This window comes from Sus scrofa, chromosome 6 (genome assembly GCF_000003025.6).
Source record: "Sus scrofa isolate TJ Tabasco breed Duroc chromosome 6, Sscrofa11.1, whole genome shotgun sequence".
NCBI classification, from domain to species: domain Eukaryota; kingdom Metazoa; phylum Chordata; class Mammalia; order Artiodactyla; family Suidae; genus Sus; species Sus scrofa.
This window is the reverse complement of record NC_010448.4, coordinates 92,102,819-92,118,834: the sequence shown is the minus strand read 5'-3', so window position 1 is coordinate 92,118,834 and position 16,016 is coordinate 92,102,819. Positions and strand designations below refer to the sequence as shown.

Here is a 16,016-nt window from a genome sequence, read left to right as displayed (position 1 = left end):
AGTTCTTATATGAGCTCTGTCTGTTGTCCCAGTGGTCTATTTGTCTGTTCTTAGACCAGTATCATATATTTCCATAATTACTATAATGTTTTATTATGCTATAATACAGGGTAGGGCAAGTTCCTTTTCTAAGTTAACATGGATATTCATGAAAACGTTTATTCAGAATAAACTTTTAAAGTCCTCCTCCCTCTCCCCCAACAAAACTATCAATAAAATAAACAAAAGAAACATATCCAGTGCCCTACATAGAGTAAATAATAATTTAAAAAATCTGTTGGTTAAGAAAACCTCAAATGATACATGCTTGAGAGACATGGTTAGTATGCTAAATACAAATTAGTGTTTTAAAAGCTACTGACAAACTACAATAATAAACTAAATGACGATGAACCATAATACAGGTAACTATGAAGTCTAAACACTTATGTTTGGAAACTGCAATAAGACCAAATTAGAGGATCTGAACTTACCCACTGCTCTTGTGGAAAGCGGTAATAGGTGATTATAAATCCAGAATGAACTAACAGTGTGACACAGCTTCCTCAAAATTAAAAAAACTCAGGTTGCATATATTTAACAGGTAATCATTCCATCATATACTACATAGGTCACTTCAAATACTGGAGTATTCTGCTTAACTCTGAAAAAACTTAAGTCCCTAAAAAATGAAACATAACCTGAAGAAGGTAATCCTGATAGAAACTCACATAATATGAGCAAAAATAAATCAAATTAAGGACTTTTAGTCTGGAATAGGAAAGACTCAACATAAGTTACAAAAGTCAAAGGAAATTATGAAAGTCTTCAGCTATTGTGATAGACTGTCTTGTGAAAAACTGAGTAAAGAATCTACCTTGTATGGGAGTACTGATCAACACAAATAGTTGGAAAAATACAAGGAGCTGGATTTTTTTTCTTTTTCCTTTTTTGGCTGCCCTGCAGCACATATGGAGTTCCTGGGCCAGGGTTCAGATCCGAGCCTACAGCAATGCTGGATCCTTTTAACCCACTGCACCTGCATTGTTTGGGGACTGAACTTGCACCTGGCGCTGCAGACAACCCACTGACCCCATTGCGCCATAGCAGGAACTCCAAGGAGCTAGATTTTGGAACAAAATTTCCAACATTCTCTAACCACCAAAATTATTCACAAGTGGATTACATTATCTCATAGGGTATCTGAGTTCATCCTTTCTAGAACTGTTCAAAGACCAGTTATGTCAAGAAAGATATCAACTAGAAGACTGAAACAAATAATGTTTACAATCACCTCTAATAGTAGAATTTAATTATGAGAATATCAAATAAGGATATTGTAGGTTTTATCATGGAATCAGATATAGAAATCCTTTATAAATAATTACACTAAACCTTGATTTGAACTTAAAGTTCTTTTAGACCCTTAACAAAATGATATTAGAATTCTATATACATTGGGCAATTTTAACATTAAACTACTTTTAAGTTCATAACTGCTAAAAACTATGCTTTAAACAGAATCAGCCTTTATGAGGACCACCATTTATTATCATGTCTCTTCACTTTAGCGTCTCACTGATGGATATAATTAGTTAATATATTTGGACTTTTAATGGAACTTTAATATGCAAGTTAACAAAATAACAAGTCCAGGAGTTCCCGTCGTGGCACAGTGGTTAACGAATCCGACTAGGAACCATGAGGTTGCGGGTTCGGTCCCTGCCCTTGCTCAGTGGGTTAACGATCCAGTGTGATCCAGCGTTGCCGGGAGCTGTGGTGTAGGTTGCAGACGCGGCTCGGATTCCGCGTTGCTGTGGCTCTGGCGTAGGCTGGTGGCTGCAGCTCCGATTCGACCCTTAGCCTGGGAACCTCCAAGAAATAGCTAAAAAGACAAAAAAAAAAAAAAAAAAAAAAGACAAGTCCAGGTACGATAACTTTTCATTTTTTATCTCAAAACATACTGTAGCAAAGAGTAGTTTATTAGAATGTTCATCAGGCAAGTATGTGAAACTAGAGGAAAAACTTTATAAAACAGTAATTTATCTAGTCATCTAGTCAGCTATAGCAGCAAAGGCACTCACTGTATTATGAAGAAAGTATGACCTGAGAAACGGCCAATTTGGGAGCTCCCATCACGGCTTCAGCGGAAATGAATCTGACTAGTATCCATAAGGACATAGGTTTAATCCCTGGCCTCGTTCAGTGGGTTAAGGACCTGGCATTGCCATGAGCTGTGGTGTAGGCTGCAGATGTGGCTCGGATCCAGCATTGCTGTGGCTGTGGCACAGGCTGGCGGCTACAGCTCCGATTTGACCCCTAGCCTGGGAACTTCCATATGCCATGGGTTTGGCCCTAAAAAGAAAGAAAGAAAACTGCCAACTTGAGAAATCTTTAAAATATGTGGTAACATATATACTAGAGAAAGAAATAAGTAGATTTGAGTTTTCAGTCCCACTTGGCAACTAAAATGTTAGGAAATTTACTTGGCCTCTCTGAACTTAGTTTCTTTATCAATAAAAATGAGATAATAGTCTCAGGGCTATTACAAGGAACCATGTGGGATAAACAGTGAAAGTACCTCGGGGGAAAAAATAAGTATGCATACTAGTTTTATGTGAAGATTTAAGCATAATTATGTCAAAAATGTACTTCATGAATTAGACTGAAGTACTGAAGTCTTCCAAACAACAAACAGAAATACTATAATGCATTAGCATCAAATATTATAAATTAATACAAAGAATGAATTCTGGTGATTAACAGAAACTGTGTACTAAGTTTTCTCCATATTGTAGTTGTGAAACACTAGTCTTTTATTATAACAATGGGGGCAGGGTCTTCTGTTCAAATGTACAAATTTCAGTACAATATTTTAAGTATATATTGTTAAGTTAGCTTCTTAGCTTACAATAAAAAGTAAAGCTACAATAACCAAAATACATAAACTATTTTAACCTCTAAAGCAGTACTTAGGAAAGAAATTTGGGAAAGAAAATCTGAATAACTGGGGATAAGAACTTCTAACCAATCTTTAGTGGCTTCCTTTACTAATAACCTTAGTCTGAGGAGAGAATTCCTGCAGAGGATAAAATGATGCATTTTTGTAGAACCTCAGGATAGAATGAAAAAATCCTGAGGAATATCTGGTGATCGCTACAAAAATGGAACCTACCTGAGTACATTAGGTCTTACAAAGAGCTACAGCCTACCTTCCCACTCTTACCTCAACCACCATTCCTACATTCTGGTACCAAGTCTTTTGACTCCATCATGCTCTGGTGCACAGACTGTAAAGTAAAATTTAATATTGGTTTCAGTAAGTTCTACTATACCACCTGACTCAAACAGCAGAAAAATGGTAAGAGAGGGAAACTCTAATGTAAAAAGGAGAAGAAATTATTTTCCTCTTAATTATTACTATAAACTCATAGAGACCCATCTTCATCTCATTTTTAGGTACCTCTTAATTCTCTGCTCTTAAAGGGTAATATGGGTAATACTACCTTAAGTCTTTAAAAGAAAGCATGAAATAATACTTTCCCTTAAAAGTAACTATATACCTTAGTTTAGTATTCCCAGCTACAACAAATTAATCTTTCAGTATAGTACAGACAGAACAAAGGGAGACTGCTAATGTGTAACAAGATACCAAAATCACCCAGAGGTTTATAAAGCATAACTAAAACAGCTCACAGCCTCTTCTAGTATCCTTCCAATCTCTAATTTATCTTCATAACTCTACTAAGTAGCATAGAAGGTAACCATTGAATACTTTTGTATCAAAATAAAGTTTAAAGACAGCAGAGTAGAAAAAAAAAAAAGATGCAGAGTAGAGAAGAAAGGAGTTATACTTTAGATCAAATTTTTAATACTTTATAAAATTTGCAGTACACCAGAGCATTATCCTATAAACTACCTTCACTGCCAATTCACATGGGTGTGAATTCTTTCGTAACCTTATATAGCCATACCAGCTAATCTACTAGAGTAAATATTTCTTTTCTTTTGCCTTTTTAGGTACACATGTGTGGCATATGGAACTTCCCAGGCCAGGGGTCAAATGAGAGCTGCAGCTGCCAACCTACACCACAGACACAGCAATGCAAGATTCAAGCCAAGTATGCAACCTACATCACAGCTCATGGCAATGCTGGATGCTTAACACACTAAGTGAAGCCAGGAATCAAACCCATCCTCATGGATACTACTGGGGTTTCTTACTGCTGAGCCACAATGGGAACTCCTAGAGTAAATATTTCTAGTATGTACAAAAATTGATAGGTTACTTTAGATTGAGAAAAAGTTGGCTTTTTCCCCCCTGGCTGCACTCACAGCATATAGAAGTTCCAGGACCAGGGACTGAATCCAGGCCACAGTAGTGACAACACTGATCCTTAATCCAATGAGCCACCAGGGAACTCTGAGAGAGAGATTTTTAACTCAATGTGGCTTATGCTAACAATTTCCCTCTAGGACACTTCTCCCCAGGCCACCACTGACTTCTTAAATAGGCATGATTTCTTTTCAGTCTCTGCATGCCTGGCTTCTTTTAGCATTTGCCACTGTGATCAATCCTTGAAAACTACAATCCTTGCCTTACTTTTTCTGAAACAGCTTATACTTTGTCCTGGTTCTCCTACCTTTGCATCTCTAGGTGTCTTTACTGGCAAACCTGAAATAACAGCATCCCCAGAGATCTACTCTCAGTTTTTTCATCTTGACTTACACACTCTCCTGAGGTTTTAACTATAACCTACATACTGACATATCTCAAATCTCAATCTCTATCTTATTTCCTGAGCTCTAGGCACATATTTCCAAAAATCTCTTGAATTTCTCCATTTTGATGTTTCTTACATAATTCAACCTCCATATGGCCAAAAAAAATTAAAATTAAAAAACTTGGGGAGTCCCCATTGTGGCACAGCAGAAACGAATCCAACTAGTATCCATGAGGATGTGGGTTCAAGCCCTGGCTTTCCTCAGTGGGTCGGAGATCTGGTGTTGCCATGAGCTGTGGTGTAGGTCGCAGATGCGGCTCAGATCCCCAGTTGCTATGGCTTGTGGCGTAGGCTGGAAGCTGTAAATCTGATTCAACCCCTAGCCTGGGAAATTCCATATGCTGTGGGTGCGGCCCTAAAAAGAAAAAAAAAAAAAAAAAACAAAAAAACACTTGGTTCACCATCTGTATCTCTGTTAAAGCCAACAACATTGCACAAGCAAGGGACTATGAAGCCATTCTTATCTCTTCCCTTCCCTACAAGTGTGTTCATTTGTGGAAAGAATTGTTCATTCTTCCACTAATCTTTTTTAGGGCCACACCCACAGCATATGGACGTTCCCAGGCTAGGGGTCTAATTGGAGTATAGCTGCCAGCCTACACCAGAGCCACAGCAATGCGAGATCCGAGCCCCGTCTGTGACCTATACCACAGCTCACAGCAAAGCTGGATCCTTAACCCACTGAGCAAGGCCAGGGATCGAACCCGCAACCTCATGGTTCCTAGTCAGATTTGTTTCCGCTGTGCTACAACGGGAACTCCCTTCCACTAAATCTTTTATCTAAATGCCCCGCCTCCATTGCCACTGCCACTGCCACAGCTGTTAGTTAAGTCTTAGAACACACTACATCTAATCTAAAAAAAGTAACAGACACTAATTTGAAAAGGTAACACACCCCAATATTCACAGCAACATTATTTACAATAGCCAAGATACAAAAGCAACCCAAGTGCACATCAACAGATGAAGAGATAAAAATGTAGTGTGTGTATGTATACACACACATACACATGAATATTATTCAGCCATTAAAAAGAATGAAATTCTGCCATTTGCAACAACATGGAGGGATCTAGAGAATGCTATGCTTTGTGAAATAAATCAAATACTGTATGATATCATTTATATGTGGAATCTTAAAAATAATTCAAATGAATGCATATGCAAAATAGAAACAGACTGGCAGAGAGAGAAAACAAATTTGGGTTACCAAAGGGGACGGAGAAGGGAGGGTGGGATAGAGTAGGGCTATGGGATTAACAGATAAGCAATAAGGATATAGTACATAGTTTAGGGAATTATAGCCATTATTTTATAATAACTCATAATGGATTATAATCTGCAAAAATACTGAATCACAATACTATACACCTGAAACTAATATAATACTATAAATCAACTATACTGCCAATTAAAGAAAACAGGTATCTGAGGTGCTAGGTGGTATGCGAGAGTATGAGAATAAGGTTAGAAATATCCATTTAATTTTCATCCAGCAATCACAAATTAAGAAATACTAATATTCAAGAATAGGGACTGACACTGGTACCCTCACTTATTCACATCAGATGGCCAGGTGTAACACGTAGGTACACCAGGAATCCTAAGAGAATAACAGGAGTTCTAAAACATGTAAGAATTAATGGTGGAACTCTCACTTATTCATTCATTTTCAGGATACTGAAACTTACTTCAGTTCAAGTGTATGGCACATATTCAATCAGGTTCTTGGTACATTAATCAGAACATTTCAAATTACTATGTGTATTCTTTAACTGTTTATTTCGAAGGTTTCCCACCTTTAATTTTTCTATAGTTATGCAATATGTTAGAGTAGTAGTATGTGTCCATAAATTTAAGAAATGTATGTGCATTTATATTTATCTATTTATTATTTAATGAACAGGCAAATATATTTTATCTAATAGGGATGCATGATCAAAAAAGTCAAAAGACTACTACAATAGCCTTCCAGACATTCTCCAGGACTCTGGGCTTTCTCTTCTCTAATTTGTTCTCTACATTGTCATTAGAAATGCCTTTAAATATAGATATTCCTCATTTGCTCAAAAGACTCCAATTACTCTTGACTGTTTCTGAATTCACAAGCCTTAACATGTATTTAATATCCTTCATAACCTACCCCTTGGCCAACTTTTCAGACTCTAGCTACTCTATTTATACAGGCCCATTTCTGTTACATAAACACGCCTACCTTTGCTCATGTTCTCTCTATATGGATTATTCTTTCCTCTGGTCCACTGGGCAACTATTCAGTTCAGGTACCATGTCATGTACCCCATCTTCCTCCCTAACCAAAAGCAGGAATCATTACTCTGTCATCACAGAACATATACATCTCAGAGAACCTGTCACTCTATGCAGACTATGAAATCCTTAGCCGGCATCATTATCTTAATCATCTTATTATCTAAAGAACTTAGCATAGTGCCTGACACAAAACAGGGGCACAATAAATTAATGAAAATATACGGAAGATTTAAAAAAATGATCTTTAAGTCTTAAAAGTTACTGTAGGACTTAGAATTGTAGTTCCAGTCAGAATCCATATATCTTTAAATCTAGTACTGATAGCAAGCATATTATCGTGGTACTATAACATGGTAAATTCAGGTAACTGCTTTCAATTAATTTAACTCAGTTTAAGGGAAAAAATGGAGCAAACTACAAGTAAAAAAGTAAAGGCACATCCTGGAGTTCCCGTCATGGCTCAGTGGCTAACGAATCCGACTAGGAACAATGAGGTTGTGGGTTCGATCCTTGGCCTTGCTCAGTGGGTTAAGGATCCGGCATTGCCGTGAGCTGTGGTGTAGGTCGCAGACATGGCTCGGATCCCATGTTGTTGTGGCTGTGGTGTAGGCCGGCAGCTACAGCTCTGATTTGACCCCTAGCCTGGGAACCTCCATATGCCACGGGAGTAGCCCAAGAAAATGGCAAAAAGACAAAAAAAAAAAAAAAAAAAAGTAAAAGTAAAAGTACATCCTACAATGGAATATTATACAGCTGTTCTTATTATTTAAATCTACATAAATGGATAGATGTTAAGAGTAAATCCTACCTACTAGTTAATGATGTTTATACACCCTTTTATTTATAAGAGTATCTGCAAAATACTGTTTTAATTTTTTTTTCTTTTTAGGGCCACACCCTCAGCATATGGAAGTTCCAGGCTAGGGGTGGAATTGGAGCTGCAGCTGCCAGCCTACGCCAAGCCACAGCAACACCAGATCCAAGCCACATCTCATGGCGACACTGGATCCTCAACCCACTGAACAGGGCCAGGGATCAAATCCACATCCCATGGATACTAGTTGGGTTCATTACAGCTGAGCCACCATGAGAACTCCTGAAAAGTATCTTTGAATTTCAAATATATTGTAGGAATATTAGTCAAAATGTTAATATCTACTGAGTAATTTACTGAGATGCTACTTTAAAAGAATTATGAGATTTGAAAAAATTACCATCTATTAGCTTTCTTACTAAGTGATTAACAACTTAAAAAAAAATAAAACTTGCTTTTTTTTAACTGACAAATTTAGTATGTTATAGTTTCCCCAAGACAGCTGAAACACTCAAAAGTGTACCATTTGATTTTCACTGGCAGTGTTTTTGGGGGTACGTTCTCTAAATCATTTTAATCAGAAGTTTGCCCCTCTACCGATAAGACACCAAAAAGAAAAAGCAGCTGAAAAAGAAAAAAATAACTGCACTTCATCAAAATTAAAAATGTTTGTGCTTCAAAGGATACTATCCAGAAAGTGAAAAGGCAGCAAAGGGAGTATCGCCAATATTTTATAATAACTTTATATGGAATATAATCTATTAAATATTGAATAATTTTGTTATATGCCTGAAACTAATTTAGTATTGTAAGTCAATTATACTTCAATTTAAAAAAAAGGAAAAGAATTTTAAAAAGGAACTAAAAAGTTGATGTGCAGAAGGGAAGAAACTTTTTACAAATCATCTTATCTGAAAAGGGACTTTAATTAGAAGGTATAAAGAATTCCTAAACTTACTAACAAAAAGGCAAACAACCCAACTTAAAAATGAGCAATGGACCTGACGTTTCTCCAAAAATATACAAATAGCAACAAATATACAAAAAGATAAGCAACATCATCACTCATCAGGGAAATGCAAATCAAAATAATAACAATGAAATACTACTTAACACTCACTAGGATGGCTATAATAAAAATGATAGCAAATATTAATGAGGATGTAGAGAAATTTAAATCACTACACACTACTAATGGGAATATAAAATGATATAGCCACCTGGCAGTTCCTCAAAAGGTTAAATATAGTTACTAGATGATTCCACCCTTGTGAATACACTCAAGAGAAATAAAAACACATGTCCTCCATAAAATTCTGTACATGAATGTTCACAGCAACATAATTTTTTTTTTGTCTTTTTTCTAGGGCCACACCTGCAGCATATGGACGTTCCCAGGCTAGGGGCCAAATCGGAGCTACAGCCGCCGGCCTAGCCACAGCCACATGGAATACAAGCCACGTCTGTGACCTACACCACAGCTCACAGCAACACCGGATCCTTAACCCACTGAGAGGGGCCAGGGATCAAACCCGAGGCCTCATGGATGCTAGTTGGGTTCACTAATCACCGAGTCATGACGGGAACTCCCTCAACATAATTCTTAAGGGCCAAAAACTGCAAACAGTTTACTTGCCATCAACTGATAAAATGATACACAAAATATCCATACAATGGAATACTATTAAGTAATAAAAACGAATGAAGGACTGATACATGTTATAATATTATGTGAAAATACTATGTGAAATGAAAGAGGTCATTCACACAAAAGGCCACATATTGTATAATTCCATTTATACTGACATGTCCAGAAAAAGCAAATCTACAGAGATAGAAAGTAGATTAGTGTTGGGCGGGGGCTACAGGGAGAGAGGCAATGGGAGTGACTGCTAAAGAGTATGGAATTTCTTTTGGGGAGGATGAAACGTTATAAAATTAGGTTGTAGTGTCAGTTGTATACTATCTCTGTGAACATACTAAATACCACTGAAGTGTGCACTTGTAATGGCTAACTATGTAGAATGTGAATTTTATATCAATAAAATTGTGGTTTAAAAAAAGAATGTCCCTTGGAGGAATTCCCGTTGTGGCGCAGTGGTTAACGAATCCGACTAGGAACCATGAGGTTGCGGGTTTGATCCCTGGCCTTGCTCAGTGGGTTAAGGATCCAGCGTTGCCGTGAGGTGTGGTGTGGGTCGCAGACACGGTTTGGATCCTGCGTTGCTGTGGCTCTGGCGTAGGCTGGCAGCAACAGCTCTGATTAGACCCCTAGCCTTGGAATCTCCATATGCTGCAGGAGTGGCCCAAGAAATGACAAAAAGACAAAAAGACAAAAAAAAAAAAAAAGAATGTCCCTCTCATGACATACTATCCTGTTATAACATTATGCCAATAATATCCCTAATAACAAAAGAGAGTTTGAACAAACATTCTAATCTGAGATTTCTATTTAAAAGCCAAAATCAGGAGTTCCCCTCATGGCTCAGTGGTTAATGAATCCCACTAGGAACCATGAGGTTGCAGGTTTGATTGATCCCTGGCCTCGCTCAGTGGATTAAGGATCCGGCGTTGCTGTGAGCTGTGGTGTAGATCGCAGACGCGGCTTGGATCTGACATTGCTGTGCCTGTGGCGCAGGCTGGCAGCTACAGCTCCGATTACATCGCGAGCCTGGGGACCTCCACATGCAGCCAGTGTGGCCCTAAAAAGACCAAAAAAAAAAAAAAAAAAAAAAAAAGCCAAAATCATATCATTTATTTCTTCCTTCTAAAAATCAATCATCAGAATTACATTACATCCATATGCAATATGCAAATATTTTTATTTTTTGAAATTTTTTGTTTTTACTTTTTCTATTATTGCTGATTTACATTGTTCTGTCAATTTCTGCTGTACGGCAAAAGCAATATGCAAATATTGAGTACTATGTTATTACTCAGAATAGTAACTAATCATAATAGTACAATGAATATAATGTTTATTAAAAAAATTAAACCAAAAATTCAATTATAATCTTTTATCAACTATTTTAAGATTTTTTCAGATCTTTATTCAAGCAGGTCTTGTATTTATAATCATGCTGTATATACAATTTTCCCCACCTATTTCACTATTTAACAATTTTGAATAAGTACCTAACAGTCTACTCAAGGTGTATCCTTGTATATTTTTAATAGTTGGACAAATTAGCAAGATACAGAATTTATACCCTAAGTCATGACATTTCTTTTTTTTAAATTAGTTGATTTATAATGCTGTGTCAATTTCTGCTGTACAGCAGTGACCCATATATATATATATATATATATATATTCCTTTTCTTATATTATCTTCCACTATGGTCTATCCCAAGAGATTGGATAAAGTTCCCTGCACTGTATTCTTGGACCTCATTAAGTCATAATATTTGTAAAAAAATTAATCTTTAGTTATTAAGACCATTCACTTGCAAAAAAAATAGAAGCATTTGACATCTGCTTAATAAACATGCTCTTTTAACTAATGGTGATTTTTCAATCGAATCTTTAAATTGGAAAAAAAAAAAGAAACACATATATACACACTATCCAAAAAAGTGAGAAAAAGAAAAAAAGCAACAGATAGAAAGTCTGAAGTATAAAATAACTCATAAAATCACTTATAAGCATTTCTTGGATAGTTAGTCCAAGAAAACTCTTCTAAAGTGGAAACTTGTTTGACTGCATGCAATACATCATTCTACTATTATGATTAATCCACACTGCCAAATATTTGAACATGTGGCATATGGACAAGAGAAACCTCATAGGCGTTGATTTAAATACTGTTGCATTCTGGCCCAGAACTATTTAGTTAATACCGGAAAGGAACTGGAAACTTCTATTTAGTTTCTTCTAACTTCCAGAATTCCAGTTGTTGAAGTGTAAGTAAGAACTGAACTAATTTCAGAAGCCCACTAACAATTTTAACTGACTAGTTATGTACTATTGCAAAAAGTGAAGTGCCTCTTGAAGAAAATAGAGGGAATAAGTTTTGCGAATGTTTGCAAAAAATTAAATCAATATTATTAAGTATAAAGTTAATCAATGTCAATTTTAGAGTCCCAAAGACGTCCTGTAGCTCCTGTCAAAACTCAAATAAAAGGAACATGATAAAAAAAAATTCTATTTGGAAATGTCTAAATTACAGATCCTTCACTCCTACTGACAAATAATATAAGACAAAACAACATCAAGATGAAACATAATTAGGGACATCAACAGGATCGTAAGTTAGAATGTACCACACTATTATATACATTTTCCTCCCAAATTTAACCAACATGTTGAGCATCGACATGTGAAACACTATGGTACACTTCACATACACACACATAATACATGATTATTCCTTTACCTATTACCAAAAAAAGGTAGGAGAAGGAACAAATCTAATAGGCAGTTTTGTTCTTTTTTACCCAACATTATTGCCACTGTTCCAGTACCTCATAACTCATCTGAAATACTAAAGAAACCTCAACTCACATCCATCTAAGTCCTTCCTAGGCCTCCATCTCTGGCCATTCCCTCAATTCTAACCTATTTCTAAGTGATTCGGTTTTCCTAACATTTTCATCATTTAATTCTCCTATTCAAAATTAATGGATAATAATTCTCCACTATACCCTGCTAAAGCTAGAGGGAATTCCTTCAGGCAGAGCAAAGTGGAGAGGTGACAATAAGGGATTCGGCTAAGAAATACCTGCCTTTAGACTTTCTATCAGTTAAGAGTTTTCCTTAGATTAATAAATGCTTTTTAAAAATGTAAACATCTACCAGAGAGGTCAGGATTATCCTTCATTCAAATTTACACATTAACATTCCAGTTTTGAGAAACAAGAAAAAGAGAATTTTAGAGTGTAGCATGAGACAGCTGGTCCCTGTAAGCACAAAGACAGACAAAAGAAAAGGAGATTAAGACAAAGACTAGCCTACAGATTCCAATAGGAAAGGATAGGGCACTGGAAAATCCGTATTTAGTCATACAAAGCCCTCTACAATGTCCAGTTCTCTTTCCTGTCCTCCATCATCATATACATCCCATTTTACTTTTACAAGCATTTCATTCATTTTACAGAGTAGTAGTTATATGCCAATCATTGAGCTAAGATCAGGGCTACAAAAATGATGATAAAGAACATTAGTTTTCATGAAGAGGTTATATTGACAGAAGAGAGTATCAAAAGATAACCAAAATGCATTAAAAAGACTATAGCAAAAGTATACATCAACCAAGTACTACAAGGCCGTAGTAGAATTAACTACCATATGACAATGGAGCTCAAAAGGTTTGTTTTGAAAAATGACAGAAATGTGCCAGACAGACTAGGGCAGAGAAGGCATTCCAGGTAAGAGTTGCAGAATATGAAAAAAGATACAGGTTAGAGCCAAACTAAGAAGGATATGCTATACTAAATTTGGGATGTTATTCTATAGACATAGGGAACTGACTACATTTTAAAGTAGAGGAGTGATATAATCAGATTTCTTACCTAAAAGTTTAATTATGCCAGAAGTAGGGATACTTAATGTGAATGGGAGAAAAAGGGATGTTAGCAGAGACCCATTAGAAGATCATTATAATAGTCTAGATAACAAAGAAGGTTCTGAAACCAAGGTGTAGCCATATGGACAGAGAGGGGCCAGATTAGGGAAAAATTTCTGAAACAAAAGCAATAGGACTTGATAAACAATAGGAAGAAAAGGAAGGTCTAGTTTGGAAGTTTAGGTACAGAAAAAGAATACAGTAGCATGAGCAGAGTGTGGGGAAGGCGATTGAAACAGTAATTGTTTCTGACTTGTGCTTGAAGCACTTTAGGGATATTCAGGTGTCAGTCCGAAGCTCAGGAAAAAAGTGGAGGCTACAGGAAGGTTAAGAAGTCATCTACTCATCTACTCAATAGATAGTAGCTTACTATAGTACCTCTTCCTTAAGCCTGGCTTACTGCATCTGTTTCTTTTCAATTGTTGTACCTCTGTTACTGTTGTGGCCTTATCTTAAAAAAAAAAAAAAAAAGCCCCAAAGCAAAAAAAGTGTTCTCTTTACTATATAGCTATCTGCAATTCTACCAACTGTTTAGATTAACTCAATTCCTTTCCTTCTTGCTTTACAGTATTTCATGACTATCAAGCCAGGATTCTGGAATTCTAGTCTTACCTTTGCTATTAGAAATGTGTATTCTTGAGTAAGCCCTTTCTGGATTTCTACCATTGATAAGGTATCAGATCAATTGATCTCTTAGATTCCTCTACTTGTAATACTCAACAACTGGCTTCCTGACTTCAGAAAGAAATTCACATTACATATTAATCCTAACAGTCATATGATGGGGTTTTTTACATGTTATTACAAACTCTCTCAGTACTTATTCACTTTGTATTTCTTTTCTTTTATTAGAATATAGTTGCTTTACAATGTTGTGTTACTTTCGGGAATACAGCAAAGTGATTCAATTATACATATACATTTCATGTTTCCTATGTGTCTTATTTCTTCTACTAAATTACAAATTTCTTGACAGTAACAAAAATCTATATCTTAAATTAAGGCTCTTAATAATAATACTTATTGATTAAGAAAAAGGCTGAAGTCATGAGCTGTGGTGTGGGTCGCAGATGCAGCTCAGATCTGGCGTTGCTGTGGCTGTGGTGCAGGCTGGCAGCAACAGCTCCTATTAGACCCCTAGCCTGGGAACCTCCATATGCTGTGGGTGCAGCCCTGAAAAAGACAAAAAGACAAAAAAAAAAATTTATAGGACCCTCAGTCAGTGTCCGCTGAGGACTGGAGAATTTCTTGGTGTTGAGGGAAAACACACACTGGATGACTTCTCTCACTACTACATATATGTGGCTCCGTTCTCCCACCTATTTATGCTCCCCGGCACTTCAAGTTCTTTTTGCACATGGCAATTCCCAGGTTAGGGGGTCCAATCAGATCAGAGCTACAGCTGCCAGCCTACACAGCAATGCAGGATCCAAGCCACATCTGTGGCCTACACTACAGCTCATGGCAACACTGGGTCCCTGGCCCGCAGAGCGAGGCCAGTGATGGAACCCATGTCCTCATGGATACTAATCAGATTCGTTTCCTCTGAGCCTCGATGGGAACTCCTCAAATCCTTTAAAGTTGCTTTTCCAGAGTTCCCATTGTGGTTCAGTGGGTTAAGAACCTGACATAGGCTCTGTAAAGATGCGGGTTCAATTCCTGGCCTTGCTCACCGGGTTAAGGATCTGGTGTTGCTGTGGGCTGTGGCATAGGCCTCATCTGCAGCGCTTATTCAACCTCCAGCCTAGGATCTTCCATATGCTGCATGTGCAGCTATAAAAATAAAATAAAATTAAACTAAATCAAATCAAATCAAATTAAAATAAAAATGCTTTTACTTGGGAAAAAAAAGAAAAAGGCTGAAGTATTTAATAGCACAAACCAAAATGCTAAGCTGAACATCACTGTTTTCTATTTGTCCATAAGTATTTCTTCTTTAAAGAAAAAATCTCCTTCATGGTGTATGCCACGTCATAAGTTCCTTTTATACTGCTTATATTACTAAATCACATTCATATCTACAATATTTGGGGGAAGTGAGAGAAACATATTGAAAGCAGAATGATAAATCTTTACATATCATATGTCTTTGTTCCTATGGAAGAGTAAGGAACAGGAGCTGAGGATGAGAAGAACAGGAGGCATGAAACTATGACACCACCATCTCTACCCACCATTGCTACCACCACTGTCACCTAAAAGGGAACATTAGAAAAGGAGTAAATAAGGTGAGGAGAAAAAAGAAAGCACAAATAAATAACAGCAAAGGAAAAAAAAATGCTTCGTCTGATTTCAAGACCTGGACCTTTCCTAAAAATGATTTGGACCTTTTCTATTATCATAGAAAATATGAGTTTATTTTATAACGGAAAAATTTCTAGGCTGTTTGTAGATTTTTCCCATCATCACACCTCTGAAGTATAATTTCTTTCTTTTTTTTCCCGTCTTTTTGTCTTTCGAGGGCTGCACCCATGGCATATGGGGGTTCCCAGGCTAGGAGTCTAATTGGAGCTGTTGCTGCTGGCCTACACCACAGCCTCAGCAATGCCAGATCCGAGCCACATCTGTGACCTACACCACAGCTCATGGCAATGCTGGATCTTTA

The 16,016-nt window shown here is 36.8% G+C and overlaps 1 protein-coding gene across 5 annotated transcripts in view; it reads right to left on the bottom strand.

The window, feature by feature from the left end:
• AGO3 (eukaryotic translation initiation factor 2C, 3) overlaps positions 1–16,016 on the bottom strand; it is a 144,049-nt gene that overhangs the window by 106,977 nt on the left and 21,056 nt on the right. The window contains exons 3-4 of one of the 5 annotated variants that reach the window (XM_021093289.1): positions 6,979–7,074; positions 3,206–3,269 (exon numbers count right to left, since the gene is read on the bottom strand). The gene's annotated coding sequence lies outside the window, so the exon portion shown is untranslated. 5 annotated transcript variants of the gene reach the window in all.